Raw genomic sequence first — 14,401 nt, 5'->3', positions numbered from 1 at the left:
GACGCATATTTTATGCACATTATGCAGCATATATACCACACTACATGTGTGCATGTGTGTGTGTGTGTGTGTGGCATCATAAATTTCTGCCACATTATTAAAATCACATTACTTGCAGGCGCGCAAACGAGCACACGACACTCAACTGCTCGCCAGCTGATTCGTGATGGCCTGCCAACGCCGGTGACTAGTTGGCCAAATGGCCAAGACCGAAGATACTCGAGGCAAGCGCAAATATATTTAAATGCAAATATTATATAACTGCAAATGTGAGTGGAACGGTGGCAGCTGAAAACGGTGGCGCAGCCAAAACTAAAGTTCAACGCGACTAAAAATGCACGGGCTTCCTGCCACACACAGCCACACACACACATGCATATGCGAGTATATGTGCATGAATAAGTAAAAGGAATGAAATTTTATATTTTATCGCCATTTCAGCTGCCACTGATGACTGGACGCTGTCAGTCCCTTTCCGTTGGCGTATTTATGCATGGGCGGATAATCAGCGGAAGTGGCATAAAGTTGCACCGCTGCAATGTTAGCTGCACAAATGCATAATGCAAGCGCATAACAACAACAATAATAATAACAACGACAACCGCAATGGCAAAACAAAAACAAAAACAAGCGGCAGAGGAAGTGAACAAGTGATAAAATGCCAGCTAGCGATGGCCGCTCGGGCCGCGCTGCCTGCAACTGCTGCAGCTGCAGCTGTGTGGCAGCCCGCAGCAGTGGCAGTTGTCGTTTCCGCTCTGCCATTAGGTAATCCTAATGCTTCATAATAACTTTTCATTTCCCCACAACATAGTTAACTGACCAGCTAGCTTGCCAGTGTTTGCATTTGTTATTGCTGTTGTTGGTGTTGTCGTTGCTGTTGTGGCGGTCGTTCGACTTTCCAGCTAACACTGCTGAAATACTACATCGTAATCATAAATATCTGCAAAATTGCTGATAAAGGGAGGAATTTTTATTGAAAATTGCACTGTGTTCTGGCTGGAATTTTAATCAAAATTTTACGAGTACCAATAACGGTAAAGGCAAACCTAAAATAAATATATAAATATTTGCCAAGTAAATATTTAATTATTTTATAGCAGCTTATTTTAAGCACGAGCTTTGATAAATCAGCGTTTGCTAGTGCAGGTACGAAAATTAGGCCAGCGATGGGAAAGCTCTTTATTATAGAAATATGCCTAAGTTGGGTTAAAAGAGACTGAAAATGGTAAATTTTCGACACTTACTTTATAAATTTTGACAAATTCAATGATCCTGAAATTGTTACGATTTCTTTTTCTTACTAAAAACTGCACTGGCTGTCTTCGATTGGCCAAATACGGTCGAGGATCTTTGAAGGCATGCTTCGTTTTGGCCGACCTTCGACTTCTACAGCAACATGACAGAAATATTAAAGAAGTGAAGAATGTGGTGCCTGAAAATCGTCAGACAAGTGTTAGAGAGATGGACATCTCTCTAGAGTCCGTTCGAATTATTTTGGTGGATATTTTGGGTATAAAACGCGTTCCTGCTTGACTTGGTCCGATAAAGCTGAACTTTTTTCAAAAAGAGTATCGCAAACAAGTCACTTTGGACATGCATTATCGCGCGAATTACGATCCCATATTCATGGAAAGCATTATAACTGCCGACGAGATATGAGTTTATGAGTTTAACATTCAAACAAGTCAACAGTCATTGGAATAGAGTGGAGAAAGTGAGCCAAAACCAAAATAACCACGCCAAAGTCGCTTGAGAATCAAAGTGATGCTCATTGCTTTTTTTAATATTCGTAATTTTGCATCATAAATTTGTTCTGGAAGTACAGACGGTCAATTAGGAGTTCTATTTGACCATATTGAGGCGTTTGGCTGAGAATATCAATCGAAAACGTCCGGAATTGTGGAAGAATAACCATCGCATCGAGTCATGATTGTGATCGAATTTAAAACCAAAAACGCAGAGAATACTATCGATCAACCACAATATTAACCAGATTTGGCTCCGAGTGATTTTTTCTTGTAACTTTTCAGAAACATTTTATTCACTTATTTTAACTGGTTGAGCCCACTTTCGGCACTAAATTAGATTTTGCTAAGGCGAATGTACAAGCTTATTATCCATAAGGTATCTTACAGGTATTACAATTTCTATTTTCAAATCAAAGGCTCTCATAAATCAATATACTATAAATCATGTGTTCACGCTCAGAGAAGATATGGACCGATTAGAGACAGATACAGAGCGATATCACGCACTATTAAAAAAAATTTGCCAAACTTCAAGAGTACCAAAAGCACTAGTCCTAATTTTAAAAAAAATATACAGTATTTATTTTCGCATAAAATATGTTGTGGGGCGGCATTGATAACATAACAATCTCTTCAAACAATACTCTTGCGCCATTTGAGCATCTAAAAACCAGTTCAAAACCAAAAAATAGTTAATTGCGGTTCATCAGTTGAATTGAATTGGTTGCTAAAAACATCGTCGGCATTCCAAAAGTGCTTGGCATGCCAACATCGTCACACACCCTGCAACACACACTACAAATGAGGCTTGCTTAAGTAATTTAATAATAATGATGAGCACGCAGCATTCAGCCAGACTTATTAACTACCCCCAGATGCATGAAGAGCTGTGCTCAAGTAAATTCATTTTCATTTTTTGTGCTTAAGTCTACGAAAGTGGCGGAAAGACAAGTGGATAAATTTGTTCGCTCAACAACCTACATATCTCACTCACTTATTGTTGTTGTCAAATTGTTTTTGCTGTTGCCTTCGCAGAGCTTAAAATTGTGCAGCTCAAGTGCATGTCAAACACTGCAATAAACTGGAAGTGCAACTAGCAACACCAACAACAGCAAACAATATGCCATAATCAACAGCAGCGCCAGGCGTTGTCTGCCAGCGGACAGGCGGGCAGCCACGAAAAATATATGCTTTGAAAAAAATTTCAAAAATAAATATATGGAGAGGATTGCGAAAAGCGAAAAAGGACAAACAAAAGCCAAAACGACAACGCCAACTGACAAGTGCCGGCAGTGCGAGTATTTTAAAGAGGCGTTGGAAAAAAAGGCGAAGAGTTGCGCTGTTGAGTTACTGTCTGCTCCAGCTGCACACATATAATATTTGCCTCAACCGGGAGGAGTATGTGTGACGTTGTGTTGATGCACATAGAAAAAAAAATATTAAAGTAGAGCTGTGGGAATACTTATAAGTGGAGCTGTCGTGCGTAAGAACTTTTGGCCGGGGTGCCCAATGCAGGAAGCGAAAATTTAAACCTTAAATAGCTACCAGATAACAATTTTTAATAAAGCTAATTTATAATTTTTGGAAAGGCACCTTTCTTCAGCCATTTGAAATCTCAAATAATAATATTTTCACCATCCTCTATTAAAACACACTTGACAATATCAAAATTTTGCGAAATGTTTGCCAACCGAAAATGAACGCGTTGCAATTCCTACCGGCCCTCACACGTTCGCCTTGCCACAAATCTTATCGCGCTGCTTGAACTACTATTTCGAGCGTAATATATAATATAAGAACATTCATTATATTATGTAGTCTCATAATATTTACTTGCATACATAATTTTTCGCTGAACTCACTATTTTCAGCTGCTGTAGCTGTATATGTGAGTACTCGCATATGTGTGTGTGAAGCGTGTATAAAGTGGCCACAAATATTTTTCAACCTAATTAACTCATAATTTACAGATAAAACATATAATAATAGTGGAAACAACTGTTGTCCACTGCACAATGGAGAAGAGGAGAAGCACAGCCGCAACCGCAACAATAATGAAACTCGTAAGAAGCAAATATTTTGGCACACTTTTATTGTGGTGCAGGGAAATTATATATAATTTACATAAAAATTAAGTTCGGACACTATGGTACAGTTGTGTTCAAAGGTTGCGGATATAATGTGATGTGAGCAATAATGGGGTGGGTACAAGTATGGTGAGTTACAGTAGGGTATGGATTTGGTAAAATGGTTGCTACAGCAACTGTGGTGAGTACAAGTATGGTGAGTATAAGTGTGGTGAGTTCAAGTTAATTGTGAAAATATGTTCAATGTGGCTAATATGAAATTCGGTGAGAACAAGTGGGATGGATACATGTGTGGTGAATTCCGGTTGTGAAAATGGAGTGCAAGTGTGTTAAATTCAGAAAGAAATGATATGATGTAATTATACCAACAGTCATTCTTAAGGGAAGTTGTACTTTGATTTTTTTTCTCTATTTTTAACACTCTTGTGGTGACACATCACCACCAAATGTGGCTGATAAAGTGACAGAGCGAGAAGACTGCGGTAAATGTCTAGAACACGGCACCAGAGAAATATTGGAGCCCTCCTGTGCACTTTTTCCTCATTGGCAAGACCATGCTGTAGGCAACTGGGGTCCCCACGATATGATACACTGGAGGAGGTATCGATAGTGAGACCGCAGACTCTGTTAAAATTCGGGGCAAGCGCAGGCATCCTAAAGGATGACTACTCCTCTCGGACTTAGCAACTGAACTCAATCTGCGCGGCTTATTCGCTTACCAGATTAACCTAACCTAACCTAACACTTTTGCTAGTTTACACAAAAATTTATTCTTCTAACCTTGAATAGGATCTCCTGAAAGTTTATTGCTTTCAGTCTACTTCTCCCTTAAATCTATGAGTTCCTAATAGTCATTGAGCGGACATGATCTCTGATCCACGTTATAAAATATTTAAACTTTTCATAAGCAGGACCTTACCTTTCAGTCTTTTGGCCAAACTGAAGAATTATCTCACATGCAAAATGACCGCCTTTAAACTATATAATAATTTATTCCGTCTTCAGAAATAACCCAAAAATTTGGTTTTATAAATCAACTTGTTCAAATGGGATTTCTTTACTTGAAATCAGTTCCTAATATAACCCTACTATTCCTACCATCTTCGCGTATGGCTTATTTTATATTATAATTATGAGAGAAATTCTTCATATTTTTACTTTTTAATTCGCCACATAATCTTAGTAACATGTAACGCACATACCATTGTAATTTCGCTACTCAACTTTTGCAGCAATTGGCTCATTTATTCAGGGTCAAGCTTGTGCAGAGGCCATCAAGTTTTTAAGTGGCTCATTATGGCGTTAACATAAAGCTCAGCTGGGAAATAGCTACAGCCCCAGCGCATACACTTTCGGCAGATGAAGTCGTCAGTTGACTGCAAGATGAAAGAAGCGCAGAGAATGATAGCAATGAATTTGCTTTTGCTAAGAATAATCACTTGTCGCGACACAGCGACCGAGCTACAGAAAGGCATACAATGAGCTGGCCGACTGTGTTTATGGTAGTGGCGAGTATGAGTGAGTAAGCGGAGAGCCGCGAGTGGCGAATAGCTTGACAAGCGGATGAGTACTACACACTCTCTTATGCTGTTGCGCCAATAAAAAAGGATATCACATTTAAGCGAATTTTACAACGAGATAATAAAAGTTGGAAGGATAACACAAATTAGCATAGATTACATAGGTCCGGTAAGTCTGAGCAAACAATACCAAAGAATACTTTGGAAAGTAAGCTACACGCAGTTAGCAGGGCTAAGACGCAGGCGTAATTAACGTTAATATTCATGAACTAATTTAGAAAGCGCACAGGTGGCAGTTGACACAGGAGAATGTGCTGGGTTAAAGTGCGCCGCACAGCCGCATGGGCACTTTTGTAAGGCGATTTAAGGTCGTAAAAACAGCGAAAATATGTTTTGGAGGTAGAGTGAAGATGTGTTTTGTTATTTTCTGTTTTTTTTAAGGAATACGCCAGTAAGCGCTACTGGGTATTTTTAAGAAATTAAAATATTTTTAAAAGTATTTTATGAAGAAAAGTAGCAGATCTAATAAAGAAAGTCTAAGTTGATGAAATTTTTTAATACAAATAAAATAACCGTTATAACTTTCAATTTAAATTTAAATTCACCAAAATTATACTCACCATATTTGCACTCACCATACTTGTATTCACCACACTCAGAATGCCAACAATTGCGACATTTCGACGCGAACCTAGAGTTCACCACACATATACCCATCCCACTCGTTCTTCACGCACTGAATATACATCTTTCTACAATTAACTTGAATTCGCCACACTAGTACTCACTATACACACTTGTACTCACGACTTAAAATCATAACAATTGCAACATTTCAGCACCCAACTAAAATTCGCTACACATGGGTACCACTGGTTATCACCACATTTCAAATTAGCCACATCGAACCAGATTTTTTCGCAATTGTTTCGAATTCACCACACTTGAACTCACCATACGTGAACTCACCACACTTGAAATAAAAACCATTTACCCATTTCTACAACAAACTGGAATTCACCACATCACCTTTGCTCTCTTTACACTTTAAGTCCGCAACCTTAGACTTAACTCCACTCATTTTACCCATTGCATATTCGTAATTAAGATGTTTGCGGCCACTTCTAGTGTCTGGCGGCTACAACTCTCTTAAGCACATTTATTCGGTACAAACCTAAAACTTGAAAAATGTTTTCCGTGTTGAATAAGTGCATATGTGCCAAGGAATTTTCGACATTTTCGGTTTGAAGCCACACTTTTCGCATAATCGAAATCGGCAATTGGTAACCATTTCTCTTTCCCGTTTACTTCATGCTTCCATTCCAAATGCAGCACCGCAATGATTTCTTTCAATTATTTTCATTTCATAACAAATGTTTTTTCACCTTCCTCCCCTTGACATCGCGCTTTTTTAAGCATTCACTCAAATGAGCACTCATGCAAAGGCACACACAGAAAGGCACGATATTTTTGCTGGCGGCCTTTTGCATATGAATATTCACGGAAATACATATATATGTATATATGCATATACTTGTATGTGTGTATGTCGACCTGAATGTGCTCACTGCTCGTACAGTGCAAATTTTATTATCTGCAATTCACAATTCTCCACACTTGCTGCCACGCAATTGAATGCAGGTAATTATGACGCACATATTCACACATTTATATATATTTAACATAAGCGGAAATGCTTTCACCACCACTGGCGTTTATCATAAATACATATTTACATTTTTACGTATTTGCTCGTGTTGACAATGGACTTTTATTTCACAGCCGCTATTGTCTTTAATGAGGATCTTCCTGTGGTTGGCGGCAATAAAGCAGTAACGCGTTGATGTTGGTAATTTTTTATCAATATTTTTATTATTGTATTTGTTGTGCTTGGGGTGCACAGCCTAAGAAGTGGTGTTTTTATGAGTGTATGCGTTCACTCACGTTTTACTTTTACCTTCCCGAGTAAACCATGAAAGCGTAGCTGTATGTGATGTCGGCTAAAAATTCATTTTTTGTTCTCTCTTCTCGCTTTTTGAGCAAAATTTTAATATTAAAGTATATAAAATTCATTGTTAGTAATAAAACTTTATTTTTTCTGTATTTAAACTAAAATAAATATCTATTTTTCACACATAACCGCGGCACAGACTTCTTAGCTGCTTTTGAGTGCTCAGCTATCGGGGCGGATGAGTGATTTTGAAACGATATTGTCTTAACAAAAGTACCACAAAAGTATATGAAATTAGCTTAAAGTTTCAATTCATATCCTATATTCATTCTGAGTATACACACACACATCCAAACACATATGACAAATTTTAATTGCATGACTAAAGCACTCTCAAGCATAGGAGGCTGCCGAACTGCTTCAAGCACACTTTCATCACACTCACCTGACTACGCCAGCGCGCTTGCAACATTTGTTGACCTACTCCACTGATTCTTTATTGCATTCCACTCATTGTTTGCGCATTTTCGTCGCGCTTTTTTGTTATAGATATTTCTTCGCACCAACACATGCATAGTTTTTGCATTTTTCATGCCGTCGCCAAACTCCTCAAACTCACAAATCTGCCTTGGCACAACAATGAAGCAGCGCCAGCTCAAACGATGTCAACTGCTGCATGCTGAATCTATCTAGGATGCTTGAAGCGGGCACTTGTTGAGCGCGCAACTGCACGTGTGTGTGTGCGTATGTGTATGAATGTCAACGAGAGCCCCGGTTCGCGCACTGCAAACCGGGCTCAAGTGTCAAGTTATATACGAACGCTTCAACGGAATAAATAGAAAACAATTCATTGCTCGGAGGGGTGAGCAAATTAAGCTCTCAGCCTTTCAGCTTTTTGCGTCAGAATGCACAAATATGCATATTTATATAAGCAAATATAGGTTTCTATGCAGATTTTCCTCTTCTTTGCTTTGTGTTTTGCATTTTTAATATCGCTGCGATATTCTTTTTTTGCACTTCATTATTAACAGTAGCGCAACGCTGACACAATTCATTATTACGCGAGCGCGCCGGCAAAGCAAAGTTGCAGGGAGTACACTGATAGGGAGTAGAGATATCACTGCACAGAAGCATACAGATGAGAGTTGTTGTGCTGATTGCATTGCAGAAAGCAGAAAGAGTTAGCGCAACGCCAACAATAGGCGGCAATAACAATTGTTTGCATTTGAAGTCGCCCCCGTTTCGAGCCAGAAAGTATAGGACAAAAGTCACACTATCGCGCTTTTATTAAAAGTGAAACTCGCTGCCCGAGGACAATAGACAAGTAAAAGTCGGTGCAACACACACACATACAGAATCATAAAGCGCTTTCAAATGCGAGAACAGCGTGCGCTTTGTCGAAATCAGGAAACCTGACATAATTCGCATTTTAAATAACGCGTCATATATACGGATTTGGGATAATGCAGCTTCATAGAAATGTGCATATTTAATTAAAAACTGAAAATTTGTTTAACAACTTTTGTGAAAAGGTTCCTTGTCACACACAATTCGGCGCTGTTGTGATTGCTAGACTAGATCCTTCTTCAAGTGATGCAGTGGAGTTTGTTATGACGCAGTTCCTGTATCTGTGTGAATTAGTTCCTCACGGTTTCAAAGGAAACTGATATTTTCTTGACGCGGTCAGGACTCTTTCGCAATGAAATTTATATTTAATTAAGTTTTATGCTTTTAACTCCAGCAATATTGGTTCTTATCTTCTTTAGCCTTCAGAGCGCTTATTCACTAAATGAGCTGGATAAAAATGTACGACAAATTAATCACATGCATTTGCTGTTGCATATTTGGAATCTTATAGTGTTGATATTCGAGGTTAGTTATGTTTTGCCATCCTGCCTCAGCTCAACCTGCAGTTGGCAACGACATTCCTCTGTTGGCAAGGTTGAATCGCAGTAAAAAAGGTTCTCGATCAACCCAAACTCATGGTTGTCAAGCTACATATATATTTCTTTTGTTGATATAAATGACTTTCCTAACTGTCATTTTAAAGAAGCTTATCTCAAGTTTAACAAACGTTGTCAGACCGAAAATATTATCAGCAACGACCAAACCTACGAACTTTTATTTGAGTTTCCATAGGATGCTCTTAATATGAAGTTTCAAGAACGTGATCTTGATAACCTTCAAACCACTGATGTAAAGAAGGTGGATAGAGGACAGACTTGTCATATTCCGTCGTTCAAGTTCAATAAACTGCTAATCTATTCGCTGCAAATAACCGCCAATTACAGGTATTTATACGAGGAGTTGTGGATGATGCAAATAAGCTTTATGGATTCCTCTTATCGTTTAATGCCAGCCAGAATAATAAAGGATTGCTACGCGTAAAATTAGCTCTATTCTACAATTTTTTGTGGACAATACCATTGGAATCACAAAAACAAATCAGCATTGTCTTCATTTTTGACTTCTCCATGCGCAGCTCGTCCGGTGCCTCACTCTTTCGGGATCATATTGGAAACACCATATTTCGTCACCAAGTCATTCTCACTGGACAATCAATAAAGATAGCGAATTCTGACGCACCAGTCGACATATAAATGGCGCTACCAGGGGGCACTAGATTCAAAAAGTCCTGTTTACTTTGGAAATCACCTTGTAGATCTACTAGTGTGTTTTAAGTAGACGACGACTTTATGTGCATAAAAACATTCTGCATAATCCAATTCAAATATAATCATATTTTCCGAGCACTTTTGTGTCACGAAAGTGAAACTATGAACTATTTGAACGATTAGACCTTATGTCGCGGTGCAATCTTCGCTTCTAATCTTTTGAACGATTATGAAAGTTCTTGCCATAACAGAGTAATTTTTTGGTTATTTAGTTTTATTCCTCATTTTTTTTTAAAGGATGCAGAGTCTCATTTTTTGTGTAAGAAACTCGGATTTCGACAACTATTGGATTAAAGGCGTCAGATATCTGGGTTAGGTTTTATTCTCATGTATATATTTGTTCAAGCCTGACATCTCTACGGCCATTATACTTATTCAAATACATATATGATTAATCTCCTTCTTCCTCCTTCTACAAAAATATTAAAAACAAACTCTTTTCGCAATTTTTTTATCTCCCAAATTATTTATTTAAAGCACTAAATGGCACATCAAACTTTCCACACAATATTGCCTCAATATACAGCAAAGTAGCAACTCTTAGCAATTTGACTACAACACAACGCTTTGCAAAGTCACATGTACGGCTTTTTAAGTATTTTTAACTTTGTAATGAATATCAAGCGAACTAACTAACCGAGTATTAAATTATTTAAACAAACTGTAAAATGAAATTGCCAAACTCGGCAACAATTGCAGTGAGCAGCTCTGCAGGGAATTTATGGAGAAGTGGAATTTGCATTTACCTGGACATTTGTTGAGTCAGCATGTGAAAAACATTTATATGAGGGCGTGTTAATGTATGCGTGTGTGTGAATAAATGCGTGCGTGTTCGCTTCATAGTCATTCATGACAGCACTTTAGTTAAGCATGTGTGTGCGAGTAGCAGCAATTTGTAGTATATTTTGTGCTAACACACCTCAACTGGGCATCTCCATTCAAAAATTGAATAATGTTGGAAAAGCTAAAGCAACAACAGCTATACACTCTGCATAAATATAGCAATGCAATATAAACGCAAAATGTAGAAAATTTCTGAGAGAAGTGCAAATAAAGAAATGCAAATGCAGCCACAAAATTTAGTTTTGCTTTCACTTACGCTCAGTAAACTGACGACGAGGCGTTTTTGTGGGTGAGGCCTTAGATCTAGAGTTACGCAAGTACTCACTAAGGCTTAATTCATTTCAAACGTGATAATATGATGATATGCAACCGAAATAACTGTTTATGTGGCTTGATGCGGGTTTTAGTACTTGTGGTTAAATTTCTTCCCACAACTCAATTTTTCTACTGATTTATATTTTGATTTTTCTACTATGGTAGCAATCGATGTACTTATGTTGCACTTTGATTGAAATTTTTTTACAAATTTTTGTACCATTTCCAATTTTCTATTGTGTTGAATAGTAATTTTCCAATTTGTTAGAAAGAATGGAACAGAAAACAAAGCCAGAAGTGTAAATGTATAGGTTTCTTCCTAAACTATACGAAGGTTACCTTTTATATTTTGGGATTGGAGCACAAAAACATATTTAATCACTTTAGTGTTTTTCAAAAAATCCTTCATTAACATCTACGGTCCACCATACCAAGGAGAAACACTAACTATTGATGGAGCTTCTTCGCTAAAAACGTAGTTAAGTTCATCGATGCACTGCTGCTGAGTTAATCCACGTCAAAAGTTGTACAAAAATGATGGCACGAATATGTTTGCGTTTTGATACCATTTTTTGACTGAAACGAATATTTTAAGTTACTGTTAGCAACACAAATAGCGCTCGCATGTCAAAATGTTCGGAGAATATATAACATCAAAAATGTCAAACATTACGTCATAAAGATAAAAAGAAGATAAAACAAAGTGTGTTGCCAAATTGCAACACTAGGGTTGCTAAATCTCGAAATATAGTAGGCAACCTACGTAATTAGTTTGATTTTAAAATCAGCTTGAATTGCAGTTTGAGTTTTGTTTATCGCCACGAACTTTATTTGTGAAGCATCTCTGTTGGCTTATTTTCTTTATTTTGAGCTTCTAAGGGAAGTAGCAGAAATTAGTTGGAAAATTTTCTAATGTTTTGCTCAGCAATGTGCTAATGTTTTCTATTTAAATGGATGCACGTATGTTTATATTTATCTATAACCAAGTACCTAAATACATTTGTATCATTTCAATTTGCACTAGTTCTGTTTAATGGTAGCATAAATCGTCATGTGAAAAAATGCTAATAACATTTCAGTTTTCTGGCTCTACCACACATTATTAATTTTACCCAACAAACAAGCATTCACCAAGGAATTCATTTTGATTGGATTTTTATCTAGGAAAATATGGTATTGATTGGAAAATATTTCTTATGATTCTGTTTATAGAAGATGTACTTTTGCCAGAGTTATGTACTAATTGCTAAAATTTGTGAGGGTGAGGATTGCGAGCTCAGGGAGAAAATAATACTAATAGTACGTTAAGTAAAACTAAATTTTAGTGAAGAATTTCCATAATGTGAAAGCAAAAATCCGAGAAAAACAAATTTCAAACTCATTTAAATTGTGGGTACAGAACAAGTAATTTTTTGATAATTTCAATAATAATTTTAATGTAATTTTTTTTACAAATATCAAGAAATGTTTGTTTATGAAATCATATGCCACTGAAAATGGTTCACTAAAACTCTATAACTGGCATGTAGCTTACAAAATATCTCATCAAATTAAAATATAGTACAAAATTCAAGTGAAATACAGAAAATATATAAAAATTGTATGTTTCACAACAGGTATAACAGCGAATACCATGAATACTTACCTGGTTTTTAATATATTATATAATAATCGCCTCAAAGTTTGAACAAGGTATATAAAGTTTGACTGAATGTTCTTAAAACCTAGAGGTAAGCAACTGAGACCCCATATGAAATATATATTAATGATCAGCATGGCGAACTGAGTCGATTTATAGCGGTTTCGCGCAGAAGCTAATTGATCAATTAACCGGCTTTTGCTCAATTAAAGCGCTAATTTAGATCGCTTCACTATACAAAAAATAAATATCTTATTTTACTTCAATAATTCTTAATCGAATTCCAATCGCACTGAAACCGAAATGCAACCCAACGGATTGTTGTCCACACTGAAAATTTGAGTTTGTTGAACTCTGACGGTTTTGTCTGCACTGTAAATTTGGTTTTGAACATTGATAAAACAATCAGCTAATGAATTTTATTCATTAGACAAAATTAATTTGGCTATGAGCAAAGGCTATTCGCCATTTTAACTTATCTCTATATATATACGTAAGCAAATTAGTACTTCAGTTTGCATACGTCCTCTTCTCTCCAAGGACTTGCTCTTTTGTCGGAACGGTCGCTTTTGGATCACTATAGCATACAGCTACCATAAAAACTGAGCGATTGGAATCAAGTCCTTATATGGACAATTTGTATATTTGAGGAAATATATGCACGAAATTCGGCTCGAATTATTGCCAAAGATAATGCTATAATATTCGAAGAGTTGTTAAAATCGGATCATATTACCATATAGCTGTCATACAAACTGAACCATCAAAATCCAGTCATTGTAAGGAAAACTTTTTTATTTTTTTAGTGAGCTTGGCCAAATTCAGCATAGGTTATTTTGCAGAATAACGGTACAATAACCGAAAAAATACTTCAGATCGAATCACTATAGCATATAGCTGCCGTACAAACTGACCAAACAAAATTAAGTTCTAGTAAGAATTTTTTTTTTGTGAACGCTACAACCGAAATTAACGTTTTTTCTTGGTTTGCTTTGAACTCGTGCTAAAAATTTAATTTTTGGCAAAGAGAATCTAGAGTTAATTCCCAGAAATGCAGTTTGACATACACGAGAGTCTTGGTTAAGGTACTTGTGTTGAGAAGTGTGGCTGATTACAGAAGTTGTATATAGAAATTTCTATATATAGTACATACATAAGTCGTTGGAGGCCATAAAAGTGAATTCGCTGAAGTTACTAAGGACTGGATAATCGACTGTGGAATTAAAAAGTATGATAATAAGAAAATATAAAATTAATTAAGTTAATATAGATTAACTTTAGTTAACATAGAAATATAACATTTTATTGAACAAACTGCACGAAAATTGATGAGATTTTGATTGCATTTAAATAGATAGCGAATATCTGATGAGCATATATTAACGAAAACATTACTTCAACGACTCAAAAACCAACAAAATTTTAACCATTAGCGATACACATACTCGCACAAGTACCTGTAATTAAAATTATCTTGCTCACACTCAAGCCTCCAACCGATTTTCAAACATATTTCGACTAAGTGCACGTAAGCTTGGCTTCCAAGGCCCATATGTTTTGCGAGTATTTGAGTGCCATAAACACTTACCAAATGCGTTTTTGCATGCTACGAAACTAATTATG

This window comes from Bactrocera dorsalis, chromosome 1 (genome assembly GCF_023373825.1).
Source record: "Bactrocera dorsalis isolate Fly_Bdor chromosome 1, ASM2337382v1, whole genome shotgun sequence".
NCBI classification, from domain to species: Eukaryota; Metazoa; Arthropoda; class Insecta; order Diptera; family Tephritidae; genus Bactrocera; species Bactrocera dorsalis.
Note: the sequence above shows the minus strand (reverse complement) of the source record.